Source organism: Sceloporus occidentalis, unplaced genomic scaffold, assembly GCF_023333645.1.
Source record: "Sceloporus occidentalis isolate IW3139 unplaced genomic scaffold, rSceOcc1.0.p SCAF_24, whole genome shotgun sequence".
Classification (NCBI taxonomy): domain Eukaryota; kingdom Metazoa; phylum Chordata; class Lepidosauria; order Squamata; family Phrynosomatidae; genus Sceloporus; species Sceloporus occidentalis.
The window spans coordinates 2,597,379-2,616,778 of NW_028317004.1; positions in this window are offsets into that span (position 1 = coordinate 2,597,379).

Genomic DNA, 19,400 nt, shown 5'->3' on the forward strand with positions numbered 1-19,400 from the left:
TCTAGAAGCCAATAAAATCTGGTAACTTCAGAACGCGTGATGGAGGTAGCATTAATGATCTGTATTATTACTTTACGGAGACGGCAGAAATATTACAGGAATGCAAATAAAATGTACCATGATTTCCCTCTAAGAGAGTTCTATATTACAGGCCACTGCTTTCCTGCACGATGCATTTTATAGACATTCCCCAGTGTGGATATATTTAAGCATTTTTATGTACAGTATATATTAGATGTTATTTTAAGTGCAGTCCTTTATTGGAATGTCCGTTTCTTTGTTTTTGGAATATGAATGTTGTTACCATCAGCCAAGAATTGCACTAAAATCGTACACTCTTAAATTCTTATACCCCCAAAGACTCTTGAGGGGGGAAAAAAGGTAATCTTGCCTGCCTTTTAATACTTTGATGCACACTATTGTGAATGAAGAGCTACAAAGATGTTCGCATAGTATGGGAACCTAATCATTTAGTTTGATAGGACAGAAATTCTACTCATCCCATCGCATCAATGCAGCAAAATAACCCAAAACAGCTGTATAAAACCATGCTGTAACATTTAACGTTGCTTAAAAAGTGACTTGACTTTTCTTATTATATTAATTTTCTTTTGACTTTTTCTTGTTAAATGCTAATATAATGATACATGCTGATATAAGTTTGTAACATGGTAATAACAGTATCCTAATAATGCTTTAGTTAATACCATGTTCATATTTATTTTGTCAGTTTTTGTAGCTATGAGCAGAGCATTTTTTTTTTTTTTTGGGTCATAAAAAGGCAGGGGACGCCACACACATGATTTGGGGGTAATTTTCCTTGAAAGTTTGGCAATGAAACCCTTTTGTATGTGAAAATGACTGTATTGTACATTCCCTGAAATCTTTGGAACATATGTGCCTTTTTGTTGCTGCTAAAACACTACAGTGCTACATTTGGGACATTTGTTTAAATAAAAAAAAAAAGTTGAAATGTAACTTCTGTTTGTATCCCATTTTTTCTTCTTCTAACGAAGTCTATTTTATTTTAGAATAGAAAATACAATACACACGTGATTCGGGTCACTGGCAGAATAAATTCTTCTAGTTGTATCTCTCTAGTAGTATACCAGGTGAAGGATACATGCACACCTCCAAAACCAATTACATTGGGTTGGAAATACAAAACACAAAACCGATCTTCACAAATAACTACATTTATTATGGTTTGATAAGACATTTAATGAATATGTAACCTGAAAGAAGCAGCTTTTATGGGCTTTTATGTTAAATTGTGAGTTTACAAGCGGGTTAAGGTAAGATGTAAACTTAAAAGGGGTAGGATAAAAGCGCTAAAAGCAACAACAACCAAAAGAAAAAAAAAAAAAAAGGTCCTTTTTAAAACAAAGTTATTGTAGATGATGATGTAGCAGCAGGACCACTTGCCAAGGTTTCCTCTTCTTGGCTTAGACAGGTAGAGTAGTTCACAAGGGGGTTAGTGGCTGCGCTCTCACGGATATATATGAAATATATAAAAGAAAGAAAGAGAAAGAAAAATACAATAGTGCAATATGTCTCAAAGCTTATTTTTGTTTGAAATGAAGGCCACAAAGGGCTACTCGCATTTGGTGGGGGCTTCTTCAGTTCTTCATGTGTATTATGTGTATTATTTTATATTAACCCCTTGTTGGTTTTTATTGTTTTTTATTACCAAAAGTTTAAAATAAGTTTTTTTTAAAAAACTTTTTTCTTGCTCCTGGACCTTTTTTAATTTATAAGACAGAATACCTTGTCAGCCACCACTATATCCTTGGTGGGGATTTTACCACCTATGCGCTGAGGAGTAAGCAATTCTATCATTGCTCACCAAAAAGGAACTGTGGACACTCCAGACTGCTTCAAAGGCTGAGGCTAAAGATATTCCAAGGCAAGGACTATACCACCTAAATGCACATATTGAGGCTAACTGAAGAAGCCCGTATTACATAGTGCTGCCAAAGAAATCTTTAAGGCGAGGATTATATCGCCCAAGCGTATACTTTGGGGCTAACTGAAGAAGCCCCCACCAAATGTGAGTAGCCCTTTGTGGCCTTCATTTCAAACAAAAATAAGCTTTGAGACATATTGCACTATTGTATTTTTCTTTCTTTTATATATTTCATATATATCTGTGAGAGCGCAGCCACTAACCCCCTTGTGAACTACTCTAAGATGTAATTCTGACTTCACGGCATCAAGGCTAGGAGGTTTCTTCCTTTAAAATGGCAGAGCTGATGTGCTTGTGAAATTATACACACTCGTCTGGGGTTCACTATGGTTGAGTGTTGCCTTTCCTAACCAGACTTGTGACACTAAGGGGCAGTAGTCACGAGAACTAGCTTCATAAATAGGGTAGGTGAGTACTTTGTGTGAAACCTAGAAATAAATGATCAAAACAATTTGAGGCTTGTTACGACAAATATTATACTAATTCATAGGACAATAACAAAAGTAAAACAAACCGTAACAGTAATAAAGTAACTATGATACCTTTCGTTATGTAATGTTCCATTTTTTTTGCACAGATAAGTGAATAGATTAGTCTTTGATTGCTGGTTTGAAAGCAACTAATAAAAATAGGCTATTTATATATTGGTGGACCCTTGGCACCTTGGAAAAAAATATATTTATTGTGGTTATACATAAATATCATTCCTGCTTGCCATTTCCAGTTTTGGCTGTTAAATGACCTATTGTTTGCTGATTCAAGGTAATTATGTGTAAATGGTTACTTTTAGTACATTACTACTCTAGAATGTTTTTCTTTCTTTTACAGAGACTTAAATCAGTTTCTCATTATGAAGGCACGCTAATGTCGTTTCAGTGTAGCATAGCTTCCCACGCTTTGTGCTTTTTGATATTCTATTTGTTAAATTGGTTTTGGAGATTTTCTATTTAGAAGGATGGGGCTATTTTTACAAAGGGAAGCTGATATCTTTAGCAAAACAAGTAGAAAAGTTCTCGACCTGTAGCTAAAAAAAAAAAAAAGTGTGAGAAATTAAGGCTCCCCTCTATTTTTCACTCATGTCTACAATAATCATACATACATGGTGCAAATGAGAGGAAAACTTTTTTTTCTTTTTGTAAACACATTTCTTGATTTTAATCTCACGGTCAATGAATGGTGGTCTGGCTTCTGCGTCCCTGGTCCTGGGCTTTGTTTTAAAGTGGTCTAGAACAGCAGACATGAGCTCTAAGAGATCCATGTATAAAGTGGATATAGTGTTTAACGATGTCTCTATTATTTCTTAATCTTAAGTAGACTGGACTTTCGTTACCTTTCTTGTTCACACTATAATGTATTTTAAGTGTTATTTCCATAATAAAGGTTTTGGTAATAATATATGCTGGGGCTATAGTCTTGATGGCATGTGATTATATGCCACTTATAGGAATCCCAAAACTCTGTGAGGATTACAGTCTCTGAGACTCGTTTGTATGATACATGTTTAGATGCTTAGAAATTGAGAAGTAGGACTGATAGATTTGTTCTTTGGATGCCTGGGGAGGGAAAATCTGGAGGAATTGTTCCATAATTTACCGCACAATCAAGAAACTAATTATATGGTTAATGGAATAATTGTACCTTTTAGTTTAAATATGTATACAAACAGCTTCAGCATTGTGTGCTGGGTAATCCTAACTGGAAGCCCTTAAACTCTCATTCTAGAGAGAGCAATGTAATTAAACTGTAACAATAATATGGCTAGTTCATGAAGCTGACCTTTTGATTGCTTACTAGTCTTTTTTCAGCTACAGTATAGAGGAACATTGCCTTGAGAGGAGGAAACACTTGGTTCCTTTGGCCATGAGACTGAGGTTTTGTCCTGTGGAAGTCCAACTGAGTGGGCTCCATTGGGGAGATATGAAGAGGTACACTGTTTCACTTGCACCTGAACAGAGGATAGAAGAATGTACCTGGAAGCTGAACCTTTTTCATCATCAGAGAGCTTCCTCCTTTGAAAATTATTTATTTATTGTTTTATATAGCGCCATCAAATTCCGTAGCGCTGTACAATGGGTAGATAGGACATAACAAGTAGCATGTAACATAACAAATCGATTTACAGAGACAACAGGTGAGAGCCCTGCTCAAACACGCTTACAATCTAGTGATACAATTTTTAAATCCAACCCTCTTTTTGCCTTTTGGTTAAAAAATGGAAAAAGAGGGGGGGTCCCCAGATCAGTGACAGTGTTGAAGCCAAACAGGAGCCAAACCTCCTCCTGGCAGGGGATGCAAGTAGATGATGAACGGGGTCCTAGCAGTTGAGCGTGGCTTCCCCACCCCCCTCTCTCTTCATTGATTTTGGCACAATTAACACCGCAACGAAGCAAGCACATCAGATTGCAACAAAAAACAAAGGTGTAAGGTCCACAGGCCTGTGCAAGCCTATTAGCAAGCTGGACAAAAGTCTGGTGGGCAGACCACAATCTACTTTTATTGGTGCCAGATATGAATTATATATATGGCCTGATTCTAATCCCCAGCCTGTCCCTGTCCACTGTGGATATATATATATATATACATCATTAAGGTGTTGGCTACTCCCCCCTCCCCAGCTGGAAACAGCCAGCCTTCCCTTGGTAATTAATTTCCTACATAAATAAGGGATCAACACTTTTATGCTTAACGCCCAAGAAGTTTTTGCTCAGCAATCTCACCTTCAGATAACAAAACTTTCTGACCCCTGAAGCTGGGTCATTGTGTGAAAGAAACGTGTTCTAGAGTGGATGAAGACTGAACCAAACATGTTTCTGGGCTGCCTGTACAAATTGATGTCTGATTATCTATTTTGGGCACTGTAGACAAAAGCCTAGCACAAAGGATATCATTTATAGCCCTATTTAGCATCAGGCCACATACATGAAGGGCTAGAAGTATCTATTACAGACTTCCACACACCCCTGTACCAGAGCATTACTGTTTGTGGTGGTTACTGACAAGTTACAAGGACTTGTTTACTGCCAAACAAGTGAAGAGGACTTCTCGCATGTTTACAATAATTCAGTCTGTAAACACAATTACGTACGTTCCCTGCTAACATTAGGGTTTGGGAGAGCAATAAGCCCATTTTAACCAAGGATACTCGTAATGCATGCATCATGTAGGGTTCCTTTTTGGAAACCACGACTCTGCACTTTCCATGTATCATCATATTATGAAGTCTTCATTTGATAAAGCGCCCAAATATGTTCCGCACATTATGAGAGTCTGCATACAAAAACTACTGGAAGAGTGTTATTTATATGTAATTTATATAATCCTGTTAGAAGGGAAAATGGTATTTGATGTGTATCAACTGCACAGACGCTAATCCAGGGAGATCTGCCAAGCTGCTACTATCCTGCTGTTACTGTATCACTGATACATGAAACATAACAGGAAAGCAGGCAATGGAATGTGTTTAAGATGTTAAGGCTTTAACCCCCAACATTTCAAATGTCCAAACTGGGACACTAGGGTATGGGGTGTGGGGGCAGTTTAGCCCAGGTCACGAGGCCTATCTTCTTTATCTGAAGTGCCACCTTGCAGCCTTCAGAACTTCAGAGTGTTGCTACATGTGAGTTGCTATGGAGGTCTGTGCTGGAACGGTATGAAAGTCCATAGACTTCACAGCTACGTGGACTGGTCAGGTGAGATCAGAAGTTCTCTACAACCAGGCAGTGGTGTATTTACTTCAGACACACGGCAGCCCCCCAGCCTCCCCTTCCACAGCCCTCGTCTTCACTGCGAGGCACCAAGATATGACATCAAATGACTCTGTTTTTAAAGACATGCAGTTACCACGTCGGCCATTTTTGAGGGACATATATACATCTGACATGTGAAGTATAAATTGGTGTCTGCAGCATGTGGATGTATTAACTCAACTCGTTTATACATCATCTATATATATATATATATATATAGATAGATATATAGATAGATAGATAGATATACAGGTGCTGGTCGGTGAAAAATAAATTGCTTATATGGCAAATCTACTTAACGAAAGCCCTGTGTGAATGACTGCTAAGGTCATTATTTTCTTTCCACAAATAACTCATCCCTTGAATGACTGTTTGGCATTTTTTCTACTTTTTTAGCCAGTGATAATGAAAATAATGAGATGCAGTTATTTTTTATTTTTAGCTACTCATGTGGATTCAAAGGCTATTATGCAATTTGTTTTCTGCTTATAATTCTGAATTAAACAATATCCCACTGCACCTACATACTCTAGTTATGGCTTTCTATACTATTTTATTATATGACATTATTATACCATCCCTCTATAATACTTTAAAAACTGTAAACCAGTAAGTACATCTCTTAGTAGTAAATATACATACATATATACAACCCATACCGACACTGGGGGGACAACTATGAGAGTTATGTATAAAATATATTCTGGAGCAAGGCGATAAAACTGGTGCAGTAACCATAGCAACCGGTGGGATGTTTCTTTCGGCACTAATGTTATAGTACATTTTGTATATTATCCATTTTAATTTAGTTATTCTCATTACTCTGTAATATTACATATCTGTTATATGAATAATATACAAATAAAATTTAATAATGGCAAATGTGATAAATTGCAATCCTCCAGCTGGGGATGAATTAAAATTCCACAATACTGGCAGCTACATAGATGGGAATTTTTCCCCTCAATCGGTTGGGTGGGACAGGTTACCCACTCTCGGTTCTATCCTACATTGTTGATTTTTTTTATTCAGAATGCATAACAGTTATTTTAGTTCCCTAATCCTTTCAACAAATGGTTTTTATAACTACTTCAATGTCATGGTGATTAAAGCCTCAACTGGATATTGGTTACAAATTATCTATTGTAATCATTCAGAAAAAAAATCAAATTTTCAGGCCAAAGGTTAAACTGAGTAATTTAGTCTAACTAGCCATATCTACTGCATCATTAAAAAAAATGAATAAACCGGTAAATTGCGCAATGGCTTTGTGCATATTGCTTTATAACTAGAATGGCCAAGTCAGGATAACAAGGCACTTGAAATGCAAAATCCCCGCCCATTGTTTCAGCCGGCCTAATACCATATCCCTAGCGCCTACAAGTATCTTTTATCCAGGATTCAGTTGGAGACATCATTATTTGCACGAAATGCATGAGGTATTTATTAAAAAGGAACGGTTGGTTCAGCTTTGATTTGCACTTTTGAAATATGATCTGGACCAAATCACAAAAGGGTATATTGTCTCCCCCTTATGTCACTGCATCTGGATATGATTATCCAGCTTGCAGGGAAATGGCATCCAGTGATCTATGAAGTGTTGGGTCCCCTATTTTACTAACATAACTTAAAAGATCCGTATAAATGTAGTATAAATGCTTTTCAAAGAAACAAGGAATGTTTGTGCCCAACAAATCCCAGTGTAGGCCATACTGCAGAAGGAAAATACATAGTTTTTTTGTAAACAAGTCACATTTTCATAGGTGACATGTTCATAAAAAAAATATTACGTTAACTTTTTGGGCATATGGATAAGTATTCGGTAATTTTGGTCTGGTGAAATGAGTGCAGTAAGAACAGTTTATTACATCCATGTGTAAAACATACCTCCGCTTTTAGGAGGAACAATCCCTCTTTGGGACCCAGATACCTCTGTCCCTCCGCCTTTCCCTGATATCCTCAATTTCTAGAAGGCCAGAACCCCAAAACAATTAACATCTATTTTGGTTAAACTGCTGCTAGCAACCTAGTTTTAAAATGCAGCCATATTGCGGCCAAAGTTTTTTTTGAGAATTTTACATTTTTAGCAAAATAGGCAGAAATACAGTATGTTTCTGTGGGATCTACCTGGGACCTAGAGTGACCAGATGTCCCGCAATGGGACTTTAAGTCCCGGGTCCGGGCATCCTCAATCAATTGTCCCGGAATTAGAAGTCAGAGTGAAGGAGGTCTCAGCCAACCAGGAGAGACTTATCAACTTTCCTAATTGCCTGGGAGTTAAGAAGCCTCTCCTGATAGGCTGAGTCACTTCTTCACACCAAGCTCAGTGTAAGCTGCAGCCAGTACCAGGTGTGGGTGTGTTTGTCTGTTCATCAGAGTGTTTGTTTGTGTGACTGTGTTTGTCTGTTTGTTTTACTGTGTGCGTAATGTCTGGTAAAAGAGGAGTTAATTCTCTGCATCTATCCTGCCTGGTATTAGAGGGGTTAACACTCAAAATCTACTCATGTATGTAATGATTGTATGTATATTATTAAATTTGAAATCAACATGGTTTCCAAGGCTTCCTAATTAATTAATATATAATAGTATATGTGAATCAGTGTGATATGTATATATATATATATATATATATATAATATAAAATGTATTTTGTGTATATGTGATGGTATGTATATGTGAATCTTTATATATATATATATATATATATATATATATATATATGCCTGAGTGTGTAATCTCGTCCTCTTCATAGTGTGTCCCTGAATGGCAAAAATAAAATGTGGCCACCCTAGACCTGACCCAAGGTAGCACCCCAACCATTACATTACATATAGTTTATTAATACAGCACCATGAGATTCCATAGAACACCTGGGACTCGCCTTTACAATTGCAGAGTGCTGGGAGAGGACGTCCACCTCTTTAAAACACCCAGCAGAGTACAGCATGCTATGGAGGCTATGCTGGCGTGGTTTATTAAGCACTACAGCAATGGCCAGCCTGATGACCAAATAGTGCAATTTGGCTTTAGTTTTGTGTCATAAGTGTAGGTCAGAAAACGCTGCTGATTACAGTGTCAGTAGCTTGAGTATTATTTTGACATGAGCTAGTATGGCTGGAAGTGTTTAACAACAATCTAAAACTGTCAATATGAGTAGTATCATTGCTGTATCAATAGCCATTTCTTCCACCAATCCTGGCAGTGTTAATTGGTAACAAGTTGCTGTCTGTGAAGAATTAATTTGAAGTTTTGTATTCATTGTGATCAATGAAATTAGGAATACCTTGGAAATTATGATATTTATGGAATGTCTTTCTACTACAAGTAACTGTATTTACTATTTATAAAAATATCGATATCAGGAGAGGGATGGGAATAATTACACAAATGTTGTTTCTAATTCTAACTTCTTTATTTTCTAATTAAACAAATGACCAGGACATCGACTATCCCTTTGGATAGTCTTTGGATTATGGCTGTTCATAATATGATTCTATGGGGTCACTGCTAGGTTAATTGTTAAGAATAATAAACTTAGGTGACAACATTTTATCTATATTATATACATTGTGTGTTTGAGTTCATTCAGGTTTAGCTATATTGCTTTGGCAAGAATATTAATTACGACCATCCCTTGTAATAGCTGTTCACTCTCTAGGGCGGAGTACGCAGAAATATATATAAAATCTATATAAATACATATATATGCATTAATAGATTTGGCTCTGGGGCTTAAGTGGAAAGTAAGCACTCATTTATGGGTGTAATAAATATAATGTGCCAAAAGATTACTCTCTTTGTTCCGGCATTCTACATCCTATTTTGATTACTGAGGTATAATTCCCAACACAAATGCTCCTTAAACATGGTTTTACAAGCCAATCATAGGCTACAGAACTCTATAATAGCACTCCTGCTTATATAATACATACACTGTGTGCACAATTATTAGGCAAGTGAGTATTTTGACCATATCATCATTTTTGATGCATATTTTCCAACTCCAAGTTGTATAACCTTCAATGCTTATTGGATTTAAGGATATCAGGTGATGTGTATTTGTGTAATGAGGGATGATGTGGCCTAAGGAGATTAACACCCTATGTCCATACCTGGAAACTCTCCGGGTTTGCCTGGAGATTGCCGGGTGAAGCACCGCTTCTCCGTTTCTCCAGGTCAAGACCCGAATCCTCCGGGTCGCGGGAGCGAGGTCTTGGCACGCCCCACTCCTCGCCCATTTTCCCTTTGAATGGGGGTGTTTCCCACTGACGTCGGCAGGTACACCCGCGACGTCAGTGGGAACTCCCCCGACATCATCAGGAATGCCCCCGGCATCAGCGGGACCTCCTACTGACGTCAGGGGGACCTCCCACCGAAGTCATGGGACCGCCTGACATCAGTGGGCAGTCCTGGCCGTGTCCCGCAAGGGAAGAAGTTCCCAGGTATGTCTATGTCAAAGTGTGCATAATTATTTATTTTCCTGGCAAAATGGGCAGAAAAAGGAAATTTTGCTGACTCTGAAAGGTCAAAATTGTAAAAAAGACACAAATTAACTGCCAGAGATTTGAGAAGAATCAAAAATGAAGCTACAAGGAACCAATTAGTTGCATAATAATTCTGCACACTGATAGTTGCCCAATAATGGTGCACACATAAATATTCTCCTAAGAAAGCCAAAGCCTCACTTTTATTTTCTTAAACAAGTTTAAGGTTTCTTAACACTTTGGATTGACGGAGAGCACTATAGTTGTTCAATAATAAAATTAATCCTCAAAAATACAACTTGCCTAATAATTGTGTACACAGTGCATGTATATATATATATATATATGTAACGGGTTCACCAAGAGAGCTGTAGTAACTCCCAGAGATCACCCAGTATCCTCCTGTTGTCCCCGGAATCACTTCCAGCACCAGCCAGCATGCGCACCTTGGAACCCTGCTATGTGTACCCAATAAGTAGACACAACTACCTTGAACTGAGTACAGCAGGAATGAACAGTTTATTGTTGTAAAACATAGACTGATATAGCCACAGAACTTCATTAACATAAATTAACATTGATAAACAGGTAGACAACCCAACCTTTAATCCCCTTTAGCTACTGAAATCCCCCTGGTAGCCATCCTGTTAATGGGATTACTTTAATAATGGAGTTCCTGCCTGTTTGGCAGCCAGGCTGGAGCCATCTCTGAGTACCTTGGGCTCCTGTATGACAGGTCATTCTGTCACAGTATATCTCATACAGGAAAAACATAAATGTTAGGGGCAAACTGTTTCCCATAATCTGAAACAACACTGCTGATTAAGTTTTAACGCAGAGGGCCACATGCCATGGCCAAATGCCATTATACCAATCATATAACACACAGCACATATAGCAGGACAACAATGTTTGAGGGCTACAGGTGGTCCCATTTATTTTTATTTCCACATGTTGTTTTGGACGCTGTACATTTGGAGAGTTGTTTTAATGCTGATGAAAAAGAGCCTGGACTGATCATTGGGCAGACTAGGCAAATATCCCAAAGCCTGATGGAGCCTCGCATGTACCTTTATTGTCACTCATGTGGTTGATCAAACTCTTGTGTGCAGCCATCTGCTATATACATGCAGACACACAGCACATTCAATCCCATAATTGAGACTTCTGTCCAGGTTTGCAATTGTTACATTACGCTGCAGAGTGAAAATAAGCACAGAAGGAGAATAGGACAATGCTCTTGTTAGTTTACAATCTGTTATGGGGTTGTAGGCAGAAGGTAAGGGACTGCTCGGGTAAGGATGCTTTGATTGTAGCAAGGGTAATGTGGAGAAATCAGCAGTATGGAGATTTAGAAGGTGGGAGGAAGAGATGGTAGTTTGTTTTCAGATTATAACTTAGTTTTCCAAAATACTGTTAGTTTGTTTCTTAAAATAGTCCTAGATTTTGCAAAATATAAAGTTTTCAGGCAGCTACATATATATAGATCTATATATATATATATATATATATATATATATATATATATATATATATATATATATATTACTTAGCATTAGTAAAATATTAGTAATTTGAGTGGTTTAGTTAGGTAATGTCAGTAAAGCATGACACAAAACTACTGCATCCATAAATCCACAAAATAGTTGTTTTAATACCAAACCAAATACACTATTTGACCAAAAGTATGTGGTCACCTAGCCATCACGACTATATAAGCTTGTTGGGCATCTCATTCCAAACTCATGGGCATTATCATGGAGTTGGCCCCCCTTTTGTGGCTATAACAGCCTCCACTTTTCTTGGTAGGCTTTCAACAAGATTGTGATGTGTGTCTGTGGGAATTTTTGCCTATTCAGCCAAATATTGTTTGTGAGCTTAAGCTCAGGTGTTGGACTAGAATGCCTGGCTCACAGTCAGCTTTCCAATCCATACCAAAGGTGTTCTGTGGAGTTATTGTCAGGGCTCTGTGTAGCCACTCAAGATCCTCCACACTAAACAGCAAACCATGTATTTATAGATCTTGCTTTGTGTACTGGGGCACAGTCATGCTGACCTGCACCAAATAGAAAGTATCTATCTAAATGCCTCCCAACACCCTATAATAGACCATGAGTCTTCCTCTGGGGCAGATAGGGCTATTTTGACCTTGTATTAAGTTACCAAACTACTCAATCAGAACATTGAGGGTTTCTAAGAAGTCTCCTCCAGATGGAGGCTGAACCCATGACCTTTATTCATAAAAATCATCTATGATACCAATTATACCATCTGTTGGTCATAAAATTTCTTACACTATCTATCCTTGGCTCTTGTGCTCTGATACGCAGGGCTGTTTTGCTTTATACATATTCTTTAATGCAAAACATATCTCCAAAGGAAAAGAACAAAGGACAATAGCATTAAAATTCAATTTACATTCTTAGTCTGCACAAAATATATTGAAAATAAAAAACAGTTGTCAGGGGAAAAAAAGAACAAAAAAAACAAAACAAGAAAACCAAACAATGCCTTGAAAAGTGAGTTTTTCCACAAAGATTGAAAAAGGAAATTTATAAATAGCAATTAATTGACAACCATAAAACATCTAAAAGGGTGTTTCTTTGTAACGTACAAAAGCATCTAATACTCTGATGAGGGCTGTAAGTATAAATGGATTAAAAGCCGCACTAAAAGCTGCACATGTTTGAGGGAGGATGAACAACATATGTTTGAATTATGCCAAACTCCCAGTAAAGTCTTGGGGCATTTATACACTAAGTGGGCCCAAATTATTTTTTTTTACCAATGTCCTTATATATTTTATTAAACACCAGCCATCACGTACACTTTAATGAACGTGATAGCTGTATGGTATCATAACATTTTTGTAGTGTTACTTTTCCAAATACATGGGGAATTCCATAGAATCCTCCATATGCATTTGCCCAAAGCTAGTTGCAGTGTAGGGGATTCAGTGTTTTGGGACCTGCTTGACCTGAAGCAACCAGGTATGCATTTAATTCACACTCAGTATACTCATAAAAGCCTCATGTCCCATGTTGCAGTTAACGTGACCGCATCTGCCATGTTTTCAAGATACGTATGTTTTTTCATATTGATGACCAGCACAGGTAAAGTGCTGCCCTGCAGTGTGTGGGATGTATAGACTCATGAAAGGGAACCAATAAGTCAGCTATACATCCCCCCATACAGCATTAGAGCATTTTATCTAGACTGATCAGCAATTTGTAAAAATTATATGTGTCCTGGAAAACATGGGTGATGTGGTCACCCTAGTAGCAGTTGTGATGGCAGCAGTCACCCCATTTGTCAGTTCTCAAATAACTAAGGCAGAGTATTAAAACAATCTATAGGTAGCGTCAGCACAATTGCAAGCAAAATCATAAATCAAGAGAGGGGATAGTTACCAGACCTCCACTGTAAGCACATAAATAGGGCCGTGACTGTATGTTTTATTTTTTTCACTGTTTTTCAACCTCCCATGGCTCCTGATACACAGCTTCTCCCACAAATGAAGGTTTAAGATAGTTAATGAAGACACATGAGATAGGGAGCTGAGCTTTGCCGCAAATGGTGGACAAAGTAGCATATCGGTTTCCCGTCACAAACCTGACAAAGGCACTGGGAATGTTGCACTTCCTCAAGGCAAGTGATCCAGGGTGTCCACTGGTAGTATGATGGCAGACATAACTTTCCAGACACTGGATACTTTCCTCCACATTACCAAATAAGCATCAATTTGAAGTATTATGTCAACTGATATATACAATACCTACCTAGTAACCAACTGAATATATATATATATATATATATATATATATATATATATATATATATTAACAATAGATGTGTTTCACCATAACCCCACTACTCTAAAACAAGCATTTCTCTGTATGTCTTCTAATGGATGGATGGGTTAGGTTACTGTGCAGATGGCAGAGAACATTGAGGCATATGGTGCTAAAAGGCAATGGGTATTAGGCCTGCAGGAGTTACTATTTCATGATGAAAGAAGACATACCACATTATGGCATCTTTTAAAAGGTGCTATTTCACTTTCCACTGTTAATACACTTTGCCGCCATCAAATTCCGTAGCGCTGTACAATGGGTAGACAGGACATAACAAGTAGTGTGTAACATAACAAATTGACTTACAGAGACAACAGGAGGGCCCTGCTCAAATGAGACATTTGTGGAGAAACAGAGGGTTTAGCAATAGATTTTACAGCTTTTGAACCAAATAAACTTAGCTTGGCATAGCAGCATATGAAATGTTATTGAATCTAGCAGGATTACAACATTATTTCCCAGGATGCCTTGCGCAAACAGCTAAACTATAAGAACTAATTTAATATTTCATTCTTGATTTAAATGCATCCCTAATTGCCAACTTAAAACAATTACAGGATTTCTCTGCTAATAAAAACAGATTATTCAGGAAACAACCAAATTACTTTCCCTTCCCTCTGTTGCGCAGGGTTAAGTTTTCTTGCGCCTTATAGATTACATGTGAGTCTTGTAATAGTACGATTATATGAATTTGATGTTAACCAGAACATTTTTGGTCGTTTTCACAAGAATGTGGAGACCATTTATGTTCCAGAAATAAATATTTAAAACATTAACATTCCATGTGTCACGAACCGAGGACACAGATGGATAAGGAGCCCAGGTGCAGGGGATACAACATACAACAGACAACAGATCTGGATCAAGAGTTGTATTGAATAAGGTGGTACATCAATAAATACAAAGAAAGTCACGCGACTTGGCATGAAGCCCACTTGCGGGGCACACGGTAGATAAGCCCTCTTGCGGGGCACACGGCAGATAAGCCCTCTTGCGGGGCACACGGCAGATAAGCCCTCTTGCGGGGCACACGGCAGATAAGCCCCCTTGCGGGGCACACGGCAGATAAGCCCCCTTGCGGGGCACACGGCAGATAAGCCCCCTTGCGGGGCACACGGCAGATAAGCCCCCTTGCGGGGCACACGGCAGATAAGCCCTCTTGCGGGGCACACGGCAGATAAGCCCTCTTGCGGGGCACACGGCAGATAAGCCCTCTTGCGGGGCACACGGCAGATAAGCCCTCTTGCGGGGCACACGGCAGATAAGCCCCCTTGCGGGGCACACGGCAGATAAGCCCCCTTGCGGGGCACACGGCAGATAAGCCCCCTTGCGGGGCACACGGCAGATAAGCCCTCTTGCGGGCACACGGCAGATAAGCCCTCTTGCGGGCACACGGCAGATAAGCCCTCTTGCGGGCACACGGCAGACAAGCCCCCTTGCGGGGCACACGGCAGATAAGCCCCCTTGCGGGGCACACGGCAGATAAGCCCACTTGCGGGGCACACGACTTGAAGCCCTCTTCCAGGGCACACGGCAGGTTGCCCACTTGCAGGGCACACGGCAGGTTGCCCACTTGCAGGGCACTCAACCAGGGGTAGTCCGCTAGTGGGCAGTCATCCTGGGAGTAACGATGCTGGGCACTCCAATTGGGAGTCCACTTAGTGGGGCTCTGGCCACAACTCAGGAACATGGCAGGTTGCCCACTTGCAGGGCACACGGCAGGTTGCCCACTTGCAGGGCACACGGCAGGTTGCCCACTTGCAGGGTACTCTGCTTTGGAGTCCACTTAGTGGGGCGCAGGCCGCAACTCAGGAACACGGCAGGTTTCTCAAGCAAGGCAGGTTCTGGAGCAAGGCAGGTTCTGGAGCAAGGCAGGTTCTGGAGCAAGGCAGGTTCTGGAGCAAGGCAGGTTCTGGAGCAAGGCAGGTTCTGACAGGTTCTGAAACAAGGCAGGTACTGGAACAAGGCAGGAACTAAACAGGTAGTCCTTGAACAAGGCAGGTACAGGAACAAGGCAGGTACTGGAGCAAGGCAGGTACTGGAGCAAGGCAGGTTCTGACAGGTTCTGAAACAAGGCAGGTACTGGAACAAGGCAGGAACTAAACAGGTAGTCCTTGAACAAGGCAGGTACAGGAACAAGGCAGGTACAGGAACAAATCAGGAACAAGGCAGGTACAGGAACAAATCAGGAACCAAACAGGTAGTCCTCCAACATTAATGTCAAGGCCCAGACTGCAGGGCTGGGCAGGTTTATCAAGGCTGACTTGATCAGGTAAGCCACTGCAGCTGGACCTGATAATTAGTCTAGGATGTCCTGATTGGCTAGGGCGGCCACTAGTGGCAGGAAACGAGAAATGAATAATGCAAAATATAAACAAGTCCGGTCAGCGCATGGGGAAACGTGACATACCCCCACCGCAAGGAGCAGCCTCCGGATGCTCACAGACCTGGGGTCTCTCCTTGTGTCTGGGTCTTGGTCTTCACCGCTAATTCCACGCTGCAGGTATCCCCGCGGACTCCTTGTATTGGCCTTGACATTCTGTCACGAACCGAGGACACAGATGGATAAGGAGCCCAGGTGCAGGGGATACAACATACAACAGACAACAGATCTGGATCAAGAGTTGTATTGAATAAGGTGGTACATCAATAAATACAAAGAAAGTCACGCGACTTGGCATGAAGCCCACTTGCGGGGCACACGGTAGATAAGCCCTCTTGCGGGGCACACGGCAGATAAGCCCTCTTGCGGGGCACACGGCAGATAAGCCCTCTTGCGGGGCACACGGCAGATAAGCCCTCTTGCGGGGCACACGGCAGATAAGCCCCCTTGCGGGGCACACGGCAGATAAGCCCCCTTGCGGGGCACACGGCAGATAAGCCCCCTTGCGGGGCACACGGCAGATAAGCCCTCTTGCGGGGCACACGGCAGATAAGCCCTCTTGCGGGGCACACGGCAGATAAGCCCTCTTGCGGGGCACACGGCAGATAAGCCCTCTTGCGGGGCACACGGCAGATAAGCCCTCTTGCGGGGCACACGGCAGATAAGCCCTCTTGCGGGGCACACGGCAGATAAGCCCCCTTGCGGGGCACACGGCAGATAAGCCCCCTTGCGGGGCACACGGCAGATAAGCCCTCTTGCGGGCACACGGCAGATAAGCCCTCTTGCGGGCACACGGCAGATAAGCCCTCTTGCGGGCACACGGCAGACAAGCCCCCTTGCGGGGCACACGGCAGATAAGCCCCCTTGCGGGGCACACGGCAGATAAGCCCACTTGCGGGGCACACGACTTGAAGCCCTCTTCCAGGGCACACGGCAGGTTGCCCACTTGCAGGGCACACGGCAGGTTGCCCACTTGCAGGGCACTCAACCAGGGGTAGTCCGCTAGTGGGCAGTCATCCTGGGAGTAACGATGCTGGGCACTCCAATTGGGAGTCCACTTAGTGGGGCTCTGGCCACAACTCAGGAACATGGCAGGTTGCCCACTTGCAGGGCACACGGCAGGTTGCCCACTTGCAGGGTACTCTGCTTTGGAGTCCACTTAGTGGGGCGCAGGCCGCAACTCAGGAACACGGCAGGTTTCTCAAGCAAGGCAGGTTCTGGAGCAAGGCAGGTTCTGGAGCAAGGCAGGTTCTGGAGCAAGGCAGGTTCTGGAGCAAGGCAGGTTCTGGAGCAAGGCAGGTTCTGACAGGTTCTGAAACAAGGCAGGTACTGGAACAAGGCAGGAACTAAACAGGTAGTCCTTGAACAAGGCAGGTACAGGAACAAGGCAGGTACTGGAGCAAGGCAGGTTCTGACAGGTTCTGAAACAAGGCAGGTACTGGAACAAGGCAGGAACTAAACAGGTAGTCCTTGAACAAGGCAGGTACAGGAACAAGGCAGGTACAGGAACAAATCAGGAACAAGGCAGGTACAGGAACAAATCAGGAACCAAACAGGTAGTCCTCCAACATTAATGTCAAGGCCCAGACTGCAGGGCTGGGCAGGTTTATCAAGGCTGACTTGATCAGGTAAGCCACTGCAGCTGGACCTGATAATTAGTCTAGGATGTCCTGATTGGCTAGGGCGGCCACTAGTGGCAGGAAACGAGAAATGAATAATGCAAAATATAAACAAGTCCGGTCAGCGCATGGGGAAACGTGACACCATGCCCACAATGCTTAAAGAAAGATACTAGTCTACTATGTTCTTTGAAAGTATATATATTTTCTGTTTTCTCTGAGCCTTAGTAGAGATCCAGAGGAAGTAGAAGAGATCTGAACGCTGCAGTCCTAACTTTCATTATTATTTTCTATACCATAATCTTATGAACAAAGTTTCAACATCTCAGATAAAGCATGGTTCATCCGTCAGCTGTAAAAATAAAGTATATGCCAAGAACCAGCATAGCTTTTTAGCATTAACTCCAACGTTCCATATTAAGTTGTCAACATACAGATGGTGACTAGAGCTATTTAATAAAAAGGATTCATTTGTAATAAAAAAATCTACTCTCATTTTACTTCGCAATGGAATAAATATATTAGGAAGGGATGCCCGGGTCCCATAGTGCTTATAATCTAAATAAAAGGTCTATAAAAAAAGACTCCCTCTACCAAAGTTTTTTTTTATAATTTTACAATTTAATTTGGTTAGGTGGTTAGGGTCTTCACTCTTCAAGTATTGTATTTTACCTGACCCTTGGCGATGTAATGCATGAAATCATCATATTCGGGAGGGATGGTTTTAAGTTAGTATGTGCTGCTCCAGCAAAAATGAAATAACATGTGAAATAACATGCCATTTGACGGATCCAAATTAAGTTTACATTCCTTCATCAGAGATTGGATCGCAGCCCAGCCCTTTATTATAAAATTAGAAAACATGTGACAGCATTAAAGAGATGGTGGAATGGGCTAAGATCCAAACATAGTACAGTAATACTCTATATTATGAGTCAGTGAAACAGTTAGATTACATTATCCAAGATGCTGGGAGAGCAGAATTCCCGATTTGCTGCTGATAAATCCTACAGGCACGGTGCCGATTTATTACAGCCAGAGAATACCTGTGCAGATCTAAACTACTTAACCTAAAAATATTTGTTGAACATTTGAAAAAATAACAGTTTAACCTGAAATAATAATAATGTCCTTATTGATCTGGGGGATCAGTGTAGTTCTGGCTAACTCTTGTGTAGTGAAATAGTGTAGTTTGCTTTTAATAAACATAGAGGAGATCAGGAGATAGCATTGTAAGGATCAGTGGCCTGATAACATTAAGCCCAGGAGCAAGTCCAGTTAGGTAGCCCAGTTATAAAGTAGCCCCAACACATATGGCAGACAACATGCAATGACTACTATCAAGAAT